Consider the following 19,268-nt stretch of genomic DNA (forward strand, 5'->3'; position numbering starts at 1 on the left):
GTTTTTGGGGGTGGAGGGGTTAGCCGTGATAGGCTACATAAATACTATCATGGCAGCCTGGCTGGACGCAAATGGTGGCCACTACAGCGGCCATTTGTGTCCGCACCAGCCCATCCGCAGCCAGAAATCTGGCTGCGGATGGCCCTGGTCAGCTGCTCCACGGAGCAGCTGCAGAGCGGAGCCGGCCGGGCAGGATTCCAGGGGGGAGGACCGGATCACCTCCCCCCCGTCGAGGATTCCGGGGGGAGGACGGAGCGCCTCCCCCCCCACCGCGAATCAATCCACGAAAAGGTAAGTGAGTTTCATACAACCCTAAGCAGCACAGCCGGGCAGGCCACAGGACACCCATAGCTCTGTCTTCTCCCCATCCCTCAACATCTCCCTGAGGGGGAGTAAGCCTGAGGGGTCTGCCTTACTCTGCCTAATGATAGAGCTGGCCCTGATGCATAGTCTGAAGGCACATGAGGCAGCCACCTTGCTGAAGCTAAGCGGGTTTGGGTCTGGTCAGTGCTTGGAAAGGAGACCACCTGGGAACCACATGTAGCCACCTTGAGTTTCATGATGGAAAAAAGGTGGGATATAAATGTAATAAATAAATGATGGGGTGTCTGAGATCAAGCTCAGACTGAGGGTGTGAAGCTCCTCTCACATTTTTGTTTACTCAAAAGTATGTGTATGGGGACCAACTGTGGCCACCACATGAGGAGGGAAGGATTAGCTTCCCCATTGCTGCAGATGGGAGGTTTAATCCTTCACTGTTCAGCTGCTTTCCTCCCAAAAATTAACATGTACACACATGGCACAACAATTTAAAAAATTAAAAAGCACGAAGAATGTAACATGCAGCTTGGCCTTAAAATAGCCATCTTTTGAAGGCTAGGATAAGGATTCCGCTTGATTCCCCAAAGAAAAATCCTGCCTCTTTCACCTCACAGATCAGCCATCCCCAACCTGATGCTCTCCAGATATTTTGGACTGCAGGTCCCATCAACCGCAGCCAACATGGCTAATGGTCAGGGCTAATTTGCATTGTAGTCCAAAACATCTGGAGTGTACCAGGTTGGGGAAGGCTGTCGTAGGTTTATTATGAGGTTTCCAGTTCCACTGGTCTTATGCATTGGATATATCCACAAATACTTGTGGGATTCATTATCAGCTTCTGAGATTGACCAGATGCATCAGGGGCTCCAGCAGGGCTGTTTTATTTAATTGTGGGGTTTGGGGATGGTAAGCTGACTCCTTGGAGTATCTTTGCAGAATTGTTCTGCAGTTCTTGCCATGATTTCCCTCCAGTGTTGGTCTGTGGATTCAAACGACAAGGCAGTAATGCAAAAGTACATCTGTTGAGGTCAAGACATGCTTCTCTGTTTATGTAAAAATGTCAAGGAACACTCAAAGTGTCATTTTAGAAACACTAGAGTATTACATACAAAGTAATTTTATTTGAATTGAATATTACTTAAGGCTTATTTTTCATTTACTTCCTTGATCTATCATCTGATTAAAAGTTAACTGCTATTTTATGGCTATTGTTCCTGGCTGCCCTGCACTTTTATTAGCCAAGGTTTTTAATTAAATTTGCTATTACTGCAATATACAAACAGAAAATCTATTAATATGTCTCCATCCAGGGCTGATAAAATGCCCATCTGAAGAGAAAAATTTCTATGGAAAAAAGTATTTGCTGAAGATCTATTGAAAGTTAATACTTTCATTTTCAGCAGGGTTTCATTTATCCCTCCAATAAAAGCAGTAGTAAATGAATTATGCCAGAGCTACATTTACATTTAGTTGGGGTGAAAAGGAGAAAGCTATTGAGCCCAATCATGATCTTGTGGAATTCAGTGGGAATTGTGCCATTAATTTCAACAACAGCAAATACCGCAGAGTTATGAGTTGCGGTATCATAAAGTTCAGAGGCACAACTAACTTTAAAAAATATTAAAAGTGCTATCAAAATGAATAGGTCTAGCATTTTTATCAGATCTAGTTAACATATATGTATCTCTCTGGCTGCAACAAAACCATTAATAGTGTTTTCCAGTCCCAAAGGCTATTCATTGGGTCTCTTCTCCTACAGATATAATGGATACAGTGCCGTAGGCCCTTATCATAACACCGACAGAGCCCAGTAAATATTAAAAGTTGTCCTTAATGCTTTTTCATTCTGAAGTTCCATAATTTCATAAAGGTTCATAAAAGGGGGCCAGTTTACTTGTTAGGAGCCTCGTGTGGCGCAGAGTGGCAGACAGCAGTATTGCAACCGAAACTCTCCCCACGACCTGAGTGTGATCCCAGCAGAAGCCAGGCCTCGAGAAGCCGGCTCAGGTCGACTCAGCCCTCCATCACCCAGTGCTTGCACAGGAGGACCCTTTCCTTTCCTTTCTTACTTGTTACATTTTATTACCTGTTGAATGACAGCTGCAATCTGTCCCAACCATCCTATTTTGTAGACTCTTCAAACGAAAAGGACAAGCTACTGCTTTTACCCAGCAGGGCAATTACCCCCACATACCAGACTGAAGACTCTACATGCATTTAACAATGGGCCACATCTCCATTATAATCTACAACAGCCTTCCCCAACTTGGTGCCTTCTAGATGTTTTGGACCATAACTCCCAGCATTCCTGACTAGGGATGTATGAAAGTCACTAACCATTTCGCGGATCTGCTTCGCGGTGGGGGGGGAGGCGCTCCGTCCCTCCACCTGGAATCCTCGACGGGGGGGAGGCGCTCCGTCCCTCCCCCTGGAGTCCTGCCCAGCCAGCTCCGCTCCGTGGGGATTCTGCGGAGCTGCCAGCCGGCTCCGCCCGCAGCCGGACATCCGGCCGCTGGGCAGCAGGGACGCAAACGGCAGTGGCCGTAGCTGCCACCGTTTGCGTCCCTGTACTTAACCGTGATAGGCTACATAAATATTTATGTAGCCTATCATGGCAAAGTAAAAAAAAATGCTTACTCAAATGGTGGCGGCTATGGCAGCCGCCATTTGCGTTCACTATTTTTTGCCGTTCTAGCCTACGTAAATATTTACGTAGGCTAGAACGGCGAAAAATAGCGAATGCAAATGGTGGCTGCCGTAGCCGCTGCCATTTGTGTACGCTGTGCCCAGCCGCGGCCGGCCAGGAGACCAGCTGCTGCCTCCACACCCACCCCCGCCGCCGCAGCCCCTGCCGCCGCCGCACTCGCCGCACCCACCACACCTGCCGCCGCTGCCCCCGCCCCCCTGCCGCCCCCACCACCCCGCCACTGCACCTGCCGCCACACCCGCCGCTGCTGCCCCGCCGCCCCCGCCCCCGCCGCCCCGCCGCCACCGCTTTAAAAGCAGGTTAGACAAATTCCTGGAAGAGAAGGTGATCAGAGGCTACTAGTCCTGATGACTATGTGCTATCCCCAATATCAGAGCTAGTATGCCTATATACATACAAGTTGCTGGGGAACATGGGTGGGAGGGTGCTGTTGCACTCATGTCCTGCTTGTGGGTTTCCCATTGGCAGCTGGTTGGCCACTGGGTGAACAGAATGCTGGACTAGATGGGCCCTTGGTCTGATTCAGCATGGCTGTCCTTATGTTCTTATGTAAACAGAGAATATAGGAGAATTATTCCTGTCACTTTGAATGGTTAGAGTAAGGTAACTGGTAATGTAGCACTTCTCTCCTATAAGAAGCTGTGTGTTACCTGGTATGACTGTATTAAAAAGTTCCATGATTTAAGTTATCAGAAATACTTTCCAAAAGCTTCTGCAAGAAAGTAATGATGAACTTATTCATGTCCCAGAAAGGGTATGTGAGGATAACTTTGATGTCTAAGATCTTTAGGCTAGTTCTTGACTTTGATGGAACAGGGCAAGCAGACAGCCGCTGGTGAAGCTGCTCTAAATGAGTACAGCAAGAAGCAAGGTCAACACGAACCATTCTTGAAGTTGTTCCTGAAGTCTGTAGGAACATGACAGTTTCAGTTTCACTGCCAGGTGGAAACTAAAGTCAGGAGAGACAGTGACATTTCCTTAGCCTGTTCGAAGATGAACAAACAGTTCGATGCTCTTTGAAACAACCTTTGGCCGGGAAAGATTAATTATGTCAGTCTTTATTTGTTGGAAAACCCCATGATCTTCTAAGTAGTTTGTAGGACACAAATAATTTAATTGAAAGTTTTTGAGTCTGAAAACTGCATGATTCTTTACTTGGACATATCACAGATTTAATGAATAAAGACTCACACACACGCACACACACACACACACACCCCTCTTCAGGATGGAAATGTATTCATGCATTTTACATAGCACTATTTTTTTTCACTCCAAAGCTTATAAAAAAGCTGAATGTGCAGATTTACCTCCATAAATAAAGGCCAGACAGGACTGTCAATTTGACAGTTTTTGTGGTGAAGGTATGTGCATCAAAACTGTCTGAACAAATCGGCAATGGAATGTGCTTTGCAAATGCCATCAGCTTTTTAGGTCATAAAGAATTAGGAGCAGTTTGAGGCACAATCTCTTTTCCCCTCAGACAAAACTCTTATCTTTATTGCCATTTAATAAAGGTGAATAATGATGAATAAAGAGTTGGTATAACTGATTCTTTGGTATTCTTTAGACCAGGGCTGGGCTACATGCAGCCTCTGGTGCCAATTTGGTGGAGGGTTCAACTCCTGTTGGGTGCCAGGAAAAAGAAATTGGCTCCTGGACCAGGGGAAGCTGCCCACCCCTACTTTAGACAGTGTCTAGTGCCAAATGCTGAATGAGGAATTTGCCAAGCTAAAAGCTAAATTTTCATTACTTTACTGCCCCTTAAGCATGACATGCAGCTCCACATGTATATAGTTTGCTATTCTTTTCTGCATTAGAAAAAATTTCACATGAACAACACATAATCAACATTATTCACAGAAGGGAACATGGTAGTCTCTGTGTACACAGAGCACTGTAAGGTGTTGCATCTATGTCTGCTACAGGCCCAGCATCAATCCGCACTACCACTAGGCAGCTATTGGGGGGCCAGCAGGGCCCACTGGTATTGATACCTTCCCCTCACACACTACCATTTCAAATTTTCCACAGTGCCCTAGAGTGATACTACACCATGTGCTGTGGGGTACTGTGGGAAATTTGAAATGGCAGCATCTAGCTGTCCACCTCTGCCATTAGATAAGCATAGTGCCTTTGCCAAAGCCCCCCTGAAACCTAGAGCTGCTACTGTTCCATCTACTTCCTGCCCTAAGGCTGGGCTTGTAGGTAACAATGTCTGTACAAAGCTACCAACCAGATCGCATGGGGCATTCCTACTCACCATCCAACCACACCCCTGAATTCCAGTCAGCCCCAAGACAAGAATAATGTACGGGTGTATGAAAACCCGCTTACCTGGCTCCACTGCGGTCTGCAGGTGGGGGGAGGCAATCCATTCCTCCCCCCAGAATCCTCGATGGGGGGAAGGAAATCCGTTCCTCCCTCGCAGAATCCTGCCTGGCCGGCTCTGCTCCACGGCCAGTCCGCAGAGCCACCGGCCGAGCCAACCTGCAGCGGGGCCTCCAGCTGCTGCCGGGCTGCTGCGGACGCAAATGGCATCCTGAGTAGGGGACGCCATTTGCGTCCCTACGCCAGCCCGTGATAGGCTATGTATATATTTACGTAGCCTATCACGGCTAAGGCAGGAACATAAATGCTGTAGGGGATGCCATTTGTGTCCCTGCTTTAGCAGTGGTAGGCTACGTAAATATATACGATGTAGCCTATCACGGGCCGGTGTAGGGATGCAAATGGCGGCTGCTACAACGGCCATCATTTGCGGCTGTAGCCGCCGCCGTCGCTGCCACTGCTGCTTCAACTGCCGCCGGAGCCACCAGCACCAGCACCGCAGCCAGGTAGGCTCCGTTTTGCAGGGCTTTCGCGGGGTGGTGGGGCGAGTTGCTCCATTCCGCCACGGATTCCGCGGGGCTGAATTCACTGGAATTCGGCCTCCCTGGGATCCATGGCAGAATTCTCTAACATCCCTAGAATAATGCAATCCCAGCTTTGATAAACAGTTCTTTTGACACCCCCAAAATCTTTTCCTCTTTCACTTAAGCACTTGTGATACAACTGTAGAAGATCTCCAATCTGCATTAATTTAACATTTTCTTTTAGAGTTGTGTGCAAATGGCCTCTTGAAATTTTCCACCTTACTTGTGGGCAGAGAAGTTTGGGAGACAATTTCACTGAATTTCTCCAGGGGGAGGAGAAATTCTCAACAGTTTCTCTGAGGTAGGGCCCCCCAACAGAAAGAAACAGCTTCTTTCTGTTTTGCTATGGGCGTTTGGGTTTTTCGTACTGCAACTACAGATGTACGAAAGGCACTTACCTTTCGCAGATTATGTTTATGGTTGGCGGGGAGGCATTCCGTCCCTCCCCCTGGAATCCTCGCCGGGGGGGAAGGCGCTCCCTTCCTCCCCCCCCCCCCGGAATCCTGGCCAGCCGGCTGTGCTCTGCAGCAATTCTGCGGAGCCGCCGGCCGGCTCCGCCAGCAGCCGGACATCCGGCCGCTCGCTAGCAGGGACGCAAATGGCGGTGGCCATAGCCGTTGCCGTTTGCATCCCTGCAGTCAGCCGTGATAGGCTACGTAAATGTTTACGTAGCCTATCACGGCTGACTTAAAAAAAAATAAAAAGCGTCTACGCTATTTGCGTTCCCCTTATTTTCGCCGTCTTAGTCTACGTAAATGTTTACGTAGACTAAGAAGTGCCAAAATAAGGAACGCAAATGGCGGCGGCCATGGTGCATTTTTGTTTTGTTTTGTTTTTAAAATCAGCTGTAAAAAAATGTTTACATAGCCTATCACGTTTTTTTGTTTTGTTTTTTAAACTGGAAATGGCAGCGGCGGCAGCCGGTCGGAAGACCGGCCGCCGCAGCCGAACCGCCACCGGAGCCGCCGCTGGAGCTGGAGCCGCCAGGAAGATCCACTCAAGTCTCATCCCGGGGGGGGGGACGTTCTGCCACCAATTTCGGGAGGCCGAATGCACTGGCATTCGGCCTCCCCGAGATCCGTGGCGGAATTTTCGTACATCCCTAACTGCAACAGCATCAACTGTCTTGGCAGGCTAGCCTCCAGTTTGCATCCACCACAGTGCAGGTGGGGGCAGTGTTGTGTCTAGCTCAAGGATCAGGTGGAGTTAGTGCTCTGCCAAAATCTGTCCTCCCATTTCCTAAAAGTTTTCTCCCCTCATGAAAGAAGCTTCTATCGTTCTGCCTCATTCAGTATGTTTTATAATATATATTTTGTGGTGTTTTTGAGCTTACCTTATCACAACTAGCCTCCACGTCCTGATCTGAAAAAGCCCTATGGGAGGAATTACCTCATGGTGCCTTAAACTAGGCTTTAATTGAAGTGTGGGAAGCTGAGGAGGCTACAGGCTGCCAGAGAGATGGGCGTACAATGAAAAACTGGACATTTGGGCTCAATCCTGAGCCACGTCCTAAGTAAGGTAAGCCCAAGGAATACCCAGAAGCCTGAAGAGCCATGCCATGAGATTCATGCTAGTGACTGGGTATGGATAAAGAGCCGCAGATGGAAGACGTGTCTCCAGCCCCGGTGGGAAAGTCCATGCCAAGTCTTGGCCAGTTCACATACAACTGTTAGAGTTGCTGAGAGGCCTATATAGATACACACTTCCCATGTAAAGAAGGATTCTTCCAGCCAGTAGAAAGCAGAGCCAATTCCAAGAGAAGTCCTGAAAGTGAAAATTTCTTGAAGTACACCTGCTGAGTGAAGTCTTGACAACGTAGTTTCGAAGAATATCTAGCTGAATAATAAATATTTTTGAACTTGAATGCCCAGAAATGCTACCTTTTAGAGATTAAAGTGGTCCCCATAGCTAAAAGAAAGAAAAAAACCAAAAGCCAAACTCCTAGATGTTAGAAAATTCAACTTCCAGATATTTTGTGTTGTTTTATATTATTTTTCTTATGTCTGTATTTCACTTATCACTTACTGTGATATATCTTTTGTGTATGTCAGAACTATTAATTAATATTAACACCAAGCACAGCTCTTTTAATAGTAGTAGCAAACACACATCTATTTTGTACAAATATTAAAAAAAACACAGAAAAACTGAGTTACATCTACTAAAAGTTAAAAGAGTCCCCAGTTTGTAAGAAGGTGTGATGGTCACTATTACATTTGAGATACTCAAGAAACCAGTAAACATCGAGATAGTGGTAAGTTTTGAGCAAAATAAATGCTTTGACACTTATACTGAATAAGAAAGGCCTTTATTTTAGTGTGAGACAGAAGTGTACAAAAACCTTCCTCCCAATTAGTAGGGAAGGTGTACCCTTGCTTATGTAATGCCTCATTTTGCAGTACATAAACAATTGACTTCTGAAGGCATTACTAATTTAAAGAGCTTTGCCCATTAGGTCCAAAGTAAGCAAGAGACGGCCACAATTGAAAATTCTCTGTTAAAATGAAAATCCAAGTTTTACACCTTTGCACGTATGCTCTTTCCAGCTCAGAGAATGTATGATTTAGAACAAGCCTTTCTGAATGTATTCATAGAAATAGATGCTATTAGAGAGCTGAAAGTTGAAATAAAATCATTAAGTGATGGGGTCCTGCAAAACAGAATGGCTCTAAACATGTTGTTGGCACAACAAGGAAGAATGTGTGCAGTGGTAAGCCGATCCTGCTGTTTTTATGTCAACCATAACAGCCAAATAGAGACAGACTTAAACAAAATGAAAGAAGCAGTTCATGTTCTGCATCAGGTAGTGCCGACTATGAAAAGAGAGAGTTTGATGGGTTAGACAACCTGCTACCTGACATTAGAATAGCCCTAAAGCACCTGCTAGCAAAAATCTTAATGAGAATAATACTCATACTGATTGTATTGGTAACCTTAGTATAAATAACATCCTTGTGTTTATATAATCAAGCAAAAGAAGTACAGATAACCCCAGGGCATGCATACTTCACCACGATACCCGAAGAAGAGGGCGGCGAGTATGTAGAATTGAGGGTAGAGTATGAAGACATGCAAGTATCTAAGAAGGACCATGAAAAGATTGAAGGGGATAATCTTTTGATTAAAGAAGAAACAGAAAAACTGGGCCAAATTGAAATGTGATACTTCCACGTGTGATTGTCAGTATCAAATAAGCGTTTGAGGGGAATTTTGCTTACTCCATATATTAACAAGATTTGATTATCCTAAAGGCATTTCAGCCTGGTTCACTTTAACCTAAGTCACGGGTCAAAGTTTCCAGGTCCCCTAAGGAGCTTCGAGAAAGGAGTTTAAGTAAAGTTAGCTCAGAAAGTTGAGCAACGAGCCAGATGTTTCCTGTTTACCCCTTCTCTGATAAGAATTGCTGTTCTTGCAGTTAAGAAATGTCTGCTCGCTAACCAACAGTTTGTGTAAATGTTGCAAAGTCTGTACTAATCTAGAAATTGTCATATAAGGGAAATCTTGAGTAATGATATATGCTAATAGTATGCTGTACTGTGATTGGCCATTGGGGCTACAGTTTGATTATATGAACCTAAAATATATAAGTGTGTGTTTGTTAGAGGAGGGTTGTTGTTCGTTGTTCCCACCTGTTAGCGTTCAACCTCATGCACGAATAAAGGAGTGTTTAACTCAACCTTGACCTCCAGCCTCATTTCTTATTGAGTGGAGAACCTGACACTACCAGCCAGATCGCATGGGGCATTTCTATTCACCATCCAACCACACCCCTGAATTCCAGTCAGCCCCAAGACTAGGGATGTCAGAGAATTCCGCCACGGATCTCGGTGAGACCGAATGCCATTGCATTCGCCCCCCCGATCTCCATGACAGAACAGCTTGCCACCCCCCTGCCACCCTGTGGATCCCCCCTGGGATGAGACTTACCTGGGGCAGATCTTTCAGGCAGCGGCGGCTCCAGCGGTGGCTCCGGCAGCGGCTGCTGCGGCGGCTGGTCTTCCGACCGGCTGCCGCCGCCGCCATTTGCAGTCTTGTAAAAAAAAAACAAAAAAACGACGTGATAGGTTATGTAAAGATTTATGTAGCCTATCATGGCTGGGTTTAAAAAAAAAAATGGCATGATAGGCTACATAAAGATTTACGTAGCCTATCATGGCTGGGTTTTAAAAAACCCAAAAAAACGCATACGCAAATGGCAGCAGCTATGGCCGCCGCCATTTGCGTTCCTTATTTTTGGCCGTCTTAGTCTATGTAAATATTTACGTAGACTATGACTGCAAAAATAAAGGGGAATGCAAATAGCGTAGCGGGCACTATTTGCACCACTTTTTGATTCGCCATTTTAGCCTACGTAAATATTTACGTAGGCTAAAACGGTGAATCAAAAAGGGACGCAAATAGCGCCCACTACGCTATTTTCGTTCCCTTTATTTTCGCCGTCATAGTCTACGTAAATATTTATTTAGATTAAGACGGCCAAAAAGAAGGAGCGCAAATGGCGGCGGCCGTAGCCGCCGCCATTTGCGTACGCGGGTTTTTGTTTTTGTTTTCCCAGAGCCCTCCGCAGCCAGAAATCCAGCTGCGGACGGCTCTGGCCTGGCTGGGCCTGGCCGGCTGCTCCGCGGAGCTTCTGCGGAGCACAGCCGGCTATGGAGAATTCCGGGGGGGAAGACCGGATCGCCTCCCCCCCCGTCGAGGATTCCGGGGGGAGGGATGGAACGCCTCCCCCCCACTATCAACATAATCCTCGGAAAGGTAAGTGACTTTCGTATATCCCTACCCAAGACAAGAATAATGCAATCTCAGCTTTGATAAACAGTTACTTTGACACCCCCAAAATCTTTTCCTCTTTCACTTAAGCACTTGTGATACAACTGTAGAAGATCTCCAATCTGCATTAATTTAACATTTTCTTTTAGAGCTGTGCGCAAATGGCCTCTTGAAATTTTCCACCGTACTTGTGGGCAGAGAAGTTTGGGAGACAATTTCACTGAATTTCTCAAGGGGGAGGAGAAATTCTCAACAGTTTCTCCCAGGTAGGGCCCCCCAACTAGGGTTGGAGGAGAATTTCTCCCCGAAACTTCGGGGGGCCGAGCGCCAACATGTTCGGCCCCCCGAACAAGTTTCGGGGAGAAATCCTCCGCACCCCCCGCACCCCGCACCCCCCCCGGGACGGGACTTACCTTCACCGAATGTGCCTCCCGGTGGCTGGTCCGGCCGGCGGTTCGGCGGGTGTTCGAGCGAGGCGGGAGCGGCAGCCGGTCTTTCGACTGGCTGCCGCCGCCGCCATTGCAATGAAAGAAAAAAAAAACACGCCCCCTGATAGGCTACGTGAATCGTCACGTAGCCTATCATGGCTAGATTTGCAAAGTCAGCCGTGATAGGCTACATCAATCGTCACGTAGCCTATCACGGGTGACTTTAAAAAAAAAAAAAATTGTGTACGGATAATGGTGGCCCCCATAGGGAGCCGCCATTCCCATTCTTTATTTGGTTGCTGTAGTCTACGTAAAGATTTATTTTCGCCGTAGTCTACGTAAACATTTACGTAGACTACAGCGACTAAATAAGGAACGCGAATGGCGGCTCCCTATGGGGGCCGCCATTCGCGTACGCGCTTTTTTTTTTTTTTTTTTTTAAGTCACCCGTGATAGGCTACGTGACGATTGACGTAGCCTATCATGGCTGACTTTGCAGATCTAGCCGTGATAGGCTACGTGAATCGTCACGTAGCCTATCAGGGGGCGTGGTTTTTTTTTTCTTAACTTTTGCGTTTGCGGCCGGGCGAGGCGGGAAGCCTCCCCCCCGGCCTGAATTTCGGCCGGGCCGAGGCAGGAAGCCTCCCCCCCCAGACGGAACTTCGCGGGGGGACCAGCGAAGCACCTCCCCCCCACCGCGAGCGTCCTTCGAGGAAAGGTAAGTGACTTTCGTCCACCCCTACCCCCAACAGAAACAGCTTCTTTCTGTTTTGCTAAGGGTGTCTTGGTTTTTCGTACTGCAACAGCATCAACTGTCTTGGCAGGCTAGCCTCCAGTTTGCATCCACCACAGTGCAGGTGGGGGCAGTGTTGTGTCTAGCTCAAGGATCAGGTGGAGTTAGTGCTCTGCCAAAATCTGTCCTCCAATTTCCTAAGAGTTTTCTCCCCTCATGAAAGAAGTTTCCATTGTTCTGCCTCATTCAGTATGTTTTATAATATTTTTTTTTGCTGTTTTTGAGCTTACCTTATCACAACTAGCCTCCACGTCCTGATCTGAAAAAGTCCTATGGGAGGAATTACCTCATGGCGCCTTAAACTGGGCTTTAATTGAAGTGTGGGAACCTAAGGAGGCTACAGGCTGCCAGAGAAATGATTGTACAATGAAAAACTGGACACTTGGGCTCACTCCTCAGCCATCTCCTAAGTAAAGTAAGCCAAAGAACCCCAACCCGTGAGAATTTATCTGATTTTTTTTCACCACTGAATTTCTTTTCAAAAGCAATTTCTCTTCTATCAGATTGAATGAGAATGGTTGGAAAAATGTGGGAGAAATTTTCAGCACAGCACTAGTTTCTTTGTAGTCTTGCATACCAGGGTGTGCCATATTACAGAAGAAAAGCTGTGACAATATCAATGGCCTGCATTGTGCACAGACAGGTAGGAGATTACCAGCATGACAGAGTGGAATATGGTGAGCTCTGCCTTGTGGAAATTGAAAACACCTGGTTTCCAAAGTAGCTGGGTATATATCTGCAGCCACCACAGACCCTCCAGGGGCAGCAGAAACATCCAGAGCACAGGGGAAGAGGCTGAACACCACCATCCTTGTCTCTGTTGGAGCCTTGAGAACTGCACCAACGTGAGAGAGTGGAACGTGGGAGGGATCTGCTGCAGGCTGTGAGAAGCCTGGCTGCTATTTTCTGAACTTTGTTTTCTTGGTGTATCTGTTGTAGTTTCCAGTGTTTATTAAAGCCTTAATGCACAGGAAAAATTTAGTTTATTGGGCTCTGGTTTACACACTACTGAAAGATAATAATTGGTATTGTTATGCAATGTTTGATTTTGCCTATTTTGTAATTAATCTGAAATGTTATTATGTTAATATCAGTGAAATGAGTTGTTTATGACTGTAATGTGGTCCTATTGTAATGATGTATTGGTATGCTGTTTTGTTGTGTAGCAGCCATATCGGGGGTCAGACTAAGTAGCCTCATGCAGTCTCATGCTTCATGTTCTTGCTGAGCTCTTTCTCCCTTGAATATACTGTTGTAAGCTGACGAGACACAGGAATTCCTTATCTTGTCAAAGGTCATACAACTGTATATCTTGTTCTCTGCTGTTCTCTTCTGTTCTCTCCTTATCATGGCTACCCTATAACCCAGTTCTTGTATTATAAACAATAGTGCTAAGAGAAGAAATGTTGAGGATTGCAACCCCATGCGGGAGGAAGAGGAGGAGCCGTTTCATATATGTCACAATGTCTATAAAACCAATGTGCTAATGTAAATCGGGGCTTCTGGCTCTTTGGAAACGATTCCAGCCTTAAGCCCGCGCGTTAAATAAAGAATCTCTTTTTCCTTCACTCCGTGGTCTCTCTGACTCTGGGTTCTGCAACATAAATGGTGCCGTGACTCGGATGTGGCAGGCTCTGAGCCAGACAGGTGGCAGTTGCCTGCTCTTGATCGCCGCACCGGGAAGACGAGCTCGGCGCATGCCTCCCTTTCTTGGCGCCACCGACCTTTTTGTCAAGTGAATGGGAGAAAGCCTGCACCGGGATCGCCCAAACGGCAGCGAGCAGCAAGAGAACCTTGGGAAGCGGAGGAAGGAACTTGAGCCCTGCCTGTATCGCAGCTGCAATTGAGTTGAAACCCACATTAGAAGCCTTCAGGAGAAAGGCAAGTATATGGGAAAAAGAGGGCCCCGCCTTTAGGGAGAAAGGCCACTGGGCAGAAAAAAAGAGGGCCCCGCCTTATGAAGAAGGTCAGTGTTGGTGGTATACGTATACAAAAGAACCTACTCCTTGCGGGTAGAAGGGGGGCCTGATCACACCCCCGAGTGGGCGCCAGTACCTAGCACGCCAGTACTCAGTAGGAAGCTGAGGAAGCTGGGGAAGCCGTTTTCCGCTCTGGTAAAAAGTGGGAAAAGTGGGTGGCAGGGACATATGGATGTAGTGGAGAGATTGATGATTGTGTGAGTGGCTACTGCGGTTTCTGAAGCATACCGTTGACCGTCCGGGTGCCCAGGCCAGTAGCAAAGTGCGTGATGTGAAAAATCCTCTTGTGTCGGCCAGTGAGACCCCTTACTCACTGACCAATTCCCATTCCCTAATTGTGTCTGTCTTCAATTTAGGAGGGAGGCTATGGGTGGTGGGGGAAGCAAACCTTGCACCCCCTTGAGATGTATGTCAAACAAAGAAGGAAAAAGGTTTTTTTTAAAAAAAGATTCAGAATAGAGAGAGAAAACAGCAAAAAGCTCAAGGTCGAGCTGAGAGGAAAAAAAACAAGATCTGAGGCTGTTAATTAGAAAAATGTTGCAGGACAGTCTGGCTTTTAACAAAGCGTGGGAGCGTGAGAGTGTAAGGCCAAAGAAGTAGCTGTTAGCCTAGCGCGCCGAGAGAGGGGGGGCAGGAAAATTGCCCACAACGTTCTGAGTTGTGCAACATCATCACCTCGCCTAATTGAGATAAAATCCCTAAGAAATGGAAACTGAAAATGAAGACCCAGAAAATGAAGGCAAAATAGAAAATAAAGGTGAAGAATCAGCCCCCAGAGCACAGGCTAGACCCCTCTTCGAGTGAAAAGTGTGCCATAAGACTGTCCCAAAGCAGAATGAAGCGGAAAGACCACGTTGAAGATCTCTGTCAAGGTAACCGTGTTTAGCTTTGAACTGTGTTAAAATTGCATAGAGCCTGTAGCTACTGACCATCAGCTATATGATTTCTGAAGAGCGTAACCATTAAGCTTTTGCCGTGGGATTCCCTGCAATGAAGAAATCTCACTGATTTGAGTATCCAGTGTTACACTGCCTAAGTGTGTGTGCTAAAGAGACCGAGAAACCAGACAGCATGTTCCTGGCCAAGCCAAAATCACGCTACTGCCATGCTCCTGGAAGCTGCAATAAACTGTGTAAGCTGGGAGACCCAACCTGATTGAGAAGAAAAGAAGATATTGGAGCAACTGTCTTGAAAAACAATGAGATCTGTGTAGCTGGCTGGCTGACGCTGTCAGTGATGTTACAACTTTAAATTAAGACTGTTTTCCTGTTTGAGACCCCAGTGAAGAAAGCTAACCCGAGTTATTTGTTGCCCGTGCCAAAGCAAGAATTTGGTGGCCCTGTACCTCATCGTGTCCTGTTTTGAGCTTGGGATTTACAAATACAAACAAACTGAGAAGCTTGCCTTTGAAGTCCTGCAAATCACCCCACCGCCTCCCCGAAGATTAATGGCTGCCTGAAAAATGCAAGTATAAGGCGATGCCCATCACCCCCCAGCGTCCTGAGTTTCGGCACTCAGTGTTTCAGTGCTTTTGTGTACCAGGTTAGAAAAGAAAAAAAAAAGAGTAAGTTTTTAAAATGTCTGTGAGAGAACCTGACAGAAGTAAAATAAAATTTACAAAGGAGTTGCCCAAGTTAAAGCATCATGGCTAGAGAGCTGAGCTGTGCCGCTCTGTTTAAACAGAAGCCTTGCTAAAAAGTTAAAGGCCCTTGTCTGTCAGAAGGGGTGTAGGGCCACACTTTCCCTTTTTAAACTGATGCAAAAGTGGAGAGCCTTTGCTAGAAACATCACATCTTCATTGCCCAGAGCCGTCTCTGTTTGCTTCCATCAATGTCTGGGCTTTTTAGAGACACTCTGCACATGAACTAAAATTTTAAATTGTCACAAACTTGCCATGGACAGTGCTGTGAAGCTTTTGATAAACTTGAACTCTCATCGCTGTGGACCATGTGTCTATGTTTGTAGTCAGCTCAGTGTACAGCAGGCTGAGTTTAATCTGTGACTTTTAGATTTCCTTTTGCCAGAACTCATGCAGCATAGAGTTGCCGATGCAAAAATGGTGACCTAGAACTCTTTGCGTGTGTGGGTATGCCCGTCCCTTGATTTTAATGAGCCCTGAGCTTTCAGCCAGAAGAGCAGTATAATTGCTGGATCTGCTCCATCATGCCTTACCATGCAAAAAGTGTTTTCCATTCATTGTGTTAAATTGCAGAAAAAGTTTGTTGTGTATATTTTATGATTTCTTAAATATCATGAAGTATATGTGATATTTGCAGATTAGTGTTAGTTGCAACTCCAAATGATACTAAGTGTAGTTCCCAATGGATGACGAAGAGAAAAGACAAAAGCAGGTAGAAAAGAAAAAATAGAGAAAGTAGCAGACAGATAGAGAAGAGAAGAAAAAAAAAAAGAAAGAAAAGACAAGAGGCAAAGAAAAAACATTTGTAAAAAAGAAGCGTGGCCATAGTTGCCCCCAGGGTAAATTAAAAGCAGCTGATTGTGCCTGGAGCTTATTACCTGGGATAAAGTAGCCACAATAATGTAATAGTTCTTTAAGATAAAGAAAATCTAACTAGAAGGAGAAGAAGAGCCTATCCCAAATGTGTGTCAGTGGGACTAGTGTAAGGCAGAAAAGTTTAAGTAAGTTTAACTTGAAAAAGACAAATAAAGAGACAAGGCTGGTGCATGGAGCAGAAAGTTTTATATAAAAAGTTTGAAACATGATCTGCAATACAGGCAGATCAGCAAAGAAAAAGAAAGCAAAAGAAAGAGAAAAAATTTGTCTTCCCATACTAATAAATAAAAAGTGTTATCAAGCACTTTGGAAAGCGAAGTTGTTTACAGGAAGCTGTGCCTGAGAACCAAGCACTTCTAGCCTATGCTGAAAATGCTTGCTAGTGTTGTGCTGCCTCATGGGTAACATGTATGGTATAAAAACCCATTTAGTGCAATAGCTCGTGGTTCAGAGAAGCTGTCTGATCCAAAAATTAAGTACGCCTGTGTGCTGTAAGTTACCCAATAAAGTCTCCTTGTAAGTAACCCCCCCCTGCTGGAATCCCAAAACACAAGTGGGGCTAGAGCGCCTCACCCAGTATCAAACCCTGCTGTTAGAAGCCATGAAAGGCAGGTATGAAGAAGTCAGTTAATATGACCAAAGTGTCTAAAGTGCTGCAAGGTGCCACCAAGGCCCCAGAGCGTACTTGGAGCGTCTTTCAAATGCCTATCGCCAGTACACCCCCCTCGACCCAGAGGCCCAAGAAGACGTAAACGAAAGAAAAAAGAAGAAGACCCAGCAGAGGCAGAAGATTCTTAAAAAAAGAACCAGTGTGCCCAGTATAGACAAGATGGACATTAGTGGCATGAATGCCCAAATAAAATACATCAAATACACAAAAGAGAAAACCAAAGGGGCCAGAATGGGCGAAGAAGGAGACAGCTTGAGAGGGGCCGTGACATTGACTGTGAGGGGCAGTGACATTGACTTCATAATTGACACTGGAGCAGCATCAAAAGCAAGCAACAAGAAGTCCAAACACTGAGCAAAGGTCTTCAAGCCCAGCGTCGCTTTGTCTTAAAAAAATAAGCCATTCCCATCACAGAAGTTCATCCTTTCCAACCAAGAGTTAAAGTATGAGTTAAAGAGGGAAAAATAACCCTTTGACTCCCAGATGGAAAGAACTCAGAACTGTCATACTTTCCACCCCCGCAGCTATGAAAGCAGCTAGAATTAAACCCTGGATACATTGGACACGAGTCAAGAGAGCGAGAGGGGGAGAGTAGACTGTAAACAGAAATCCTGAAAATCCTTTAAAAATCATTCTGAAAAAGCAGTAAGAAGACTCAGGCTAGACCTTACTGTGGACACACCGGGAAACTGTCCCCCTGCGTACGGTCAGACCTGCAACTGGAGAATTGAAGAAGGGGACTAGACCCTACTGCAGCTTGCCAGGTGAATAGCTGCCCAGCGTACGGTCAGATCCCAAAGAAGATCAAACATGCGTGTTGTAGTGTTAGTAGTGTTGCATTGTGTTTCCTTAATAAGGTGCAAAAAGGGGGGTCTGCCCCTGGAAAAAGAAGTTTGTCCCAGTGATTTGCTGATAATTACTGGCTTCACCTGGCTAACATCACGAGAGTAAAACATTTTTGTTTGCCAAGAGGTATACCTGCAAACAGGCTTATTAGCTCTTGCCTAATACCTGTCTGTAGACATCCTGGGAAAATTCAAAAAGATACCATGTTAAAAGTTTATGGTGTAAGTTTAACTTATTCCCAAAATGCTAATTGGGGCGTGGTTGCAAAGATCCTACCCCCTACAGAGTTCACTCTACGCACCCCCATCATTGCTGAAACAAATGCTACGTGTGCACGAATGCTTAATTGTCAAAAAATTTTCCAGAAAATACAAAGCTATCCCTGGCCCCCTTCCACTGTAATAAAATTCAAAACATATCTTTTAATGATGCCCACATACTTTTGCCTCATGGATGGTTTTAGACATGTAATTCCCGCACTTGGTCATTCATTCCTGCCAACTTGTCTGATAACCACCCATGTTGCCTCAGCCGCCAATTGAACTGGTGCCAATTCTTCCCCTGTAGCCTGAAAAAATCCGTCAACGGCAGCCTCGAGCACTCCAACTAACTAAAAATTGTAATAGTCATGTGCAGTTATATTCTGACTCAGAAAAATTGGCCTTAGCAATGTCACTAGTTGGGGTTCCAAGTTTAGCCGTGGCTGATGGTCTGGAAATCAACCGGTTAGCTTGCAGCTTAGCCAAATGCATAAATGCCACCTCACGAGCATTGTCATTGTTAAATAAAAAGCTGCGTGATCTAAAAGGTGCAGTTCTAGAAAATAGAGCTGGTATAGATTACCTCTTCCTTCTTCATCATTTAAGTTGTGAGACACACCAAAAGCTCTGTTGTTTTAACTTAACTGATAATGGCAATGCTGTAGATGAACAGATCAACAAGCTGCACAATATAGTAGCTAACAAAACAATAAGACAAAACAATTAGCTCAATTAGTTAACCCCTTGGCTTCCAGATCTTAGCTGGCTTAAAAGCATTGTTCATCCTAATTCTACCAGTATTGTTCATAAAAGTTCTGTTATGTCTCTGCGTTCCTTGTCTTATGCGCTGTTTAACCAATCTGTTTTATGTCTCAGCTAGTAAAACTGCTGCCCTCTATGCTCTAATAGCCCAACAAGAGGCTAAGTAATATGTATGTCACAAAAAGCTTTGTATGGTTATCAAAAATGCTATAATTGTAATGAAATTATGCATTTAAGGGGGGAATGTAGCAGCCATATCGGGGGTCAGACTAAGTAGCCTCATGCAGTCTCATGCTTCATGT

This window comes from Heloderma suspectum, chromosome 3, assembly GCF_057233095.1.
Source record: "Heloderma suspectum isolate Gila_16-S chromosome 3, 16-S_ref, whole genome shotgun sequence".
Classification (NCBI taxonomy): Eukaryota; Metazoa; Chordata; class Lepidosauria; order Squamata; family Helodermatidae; genus Heloderma; species Heloderma suspectum.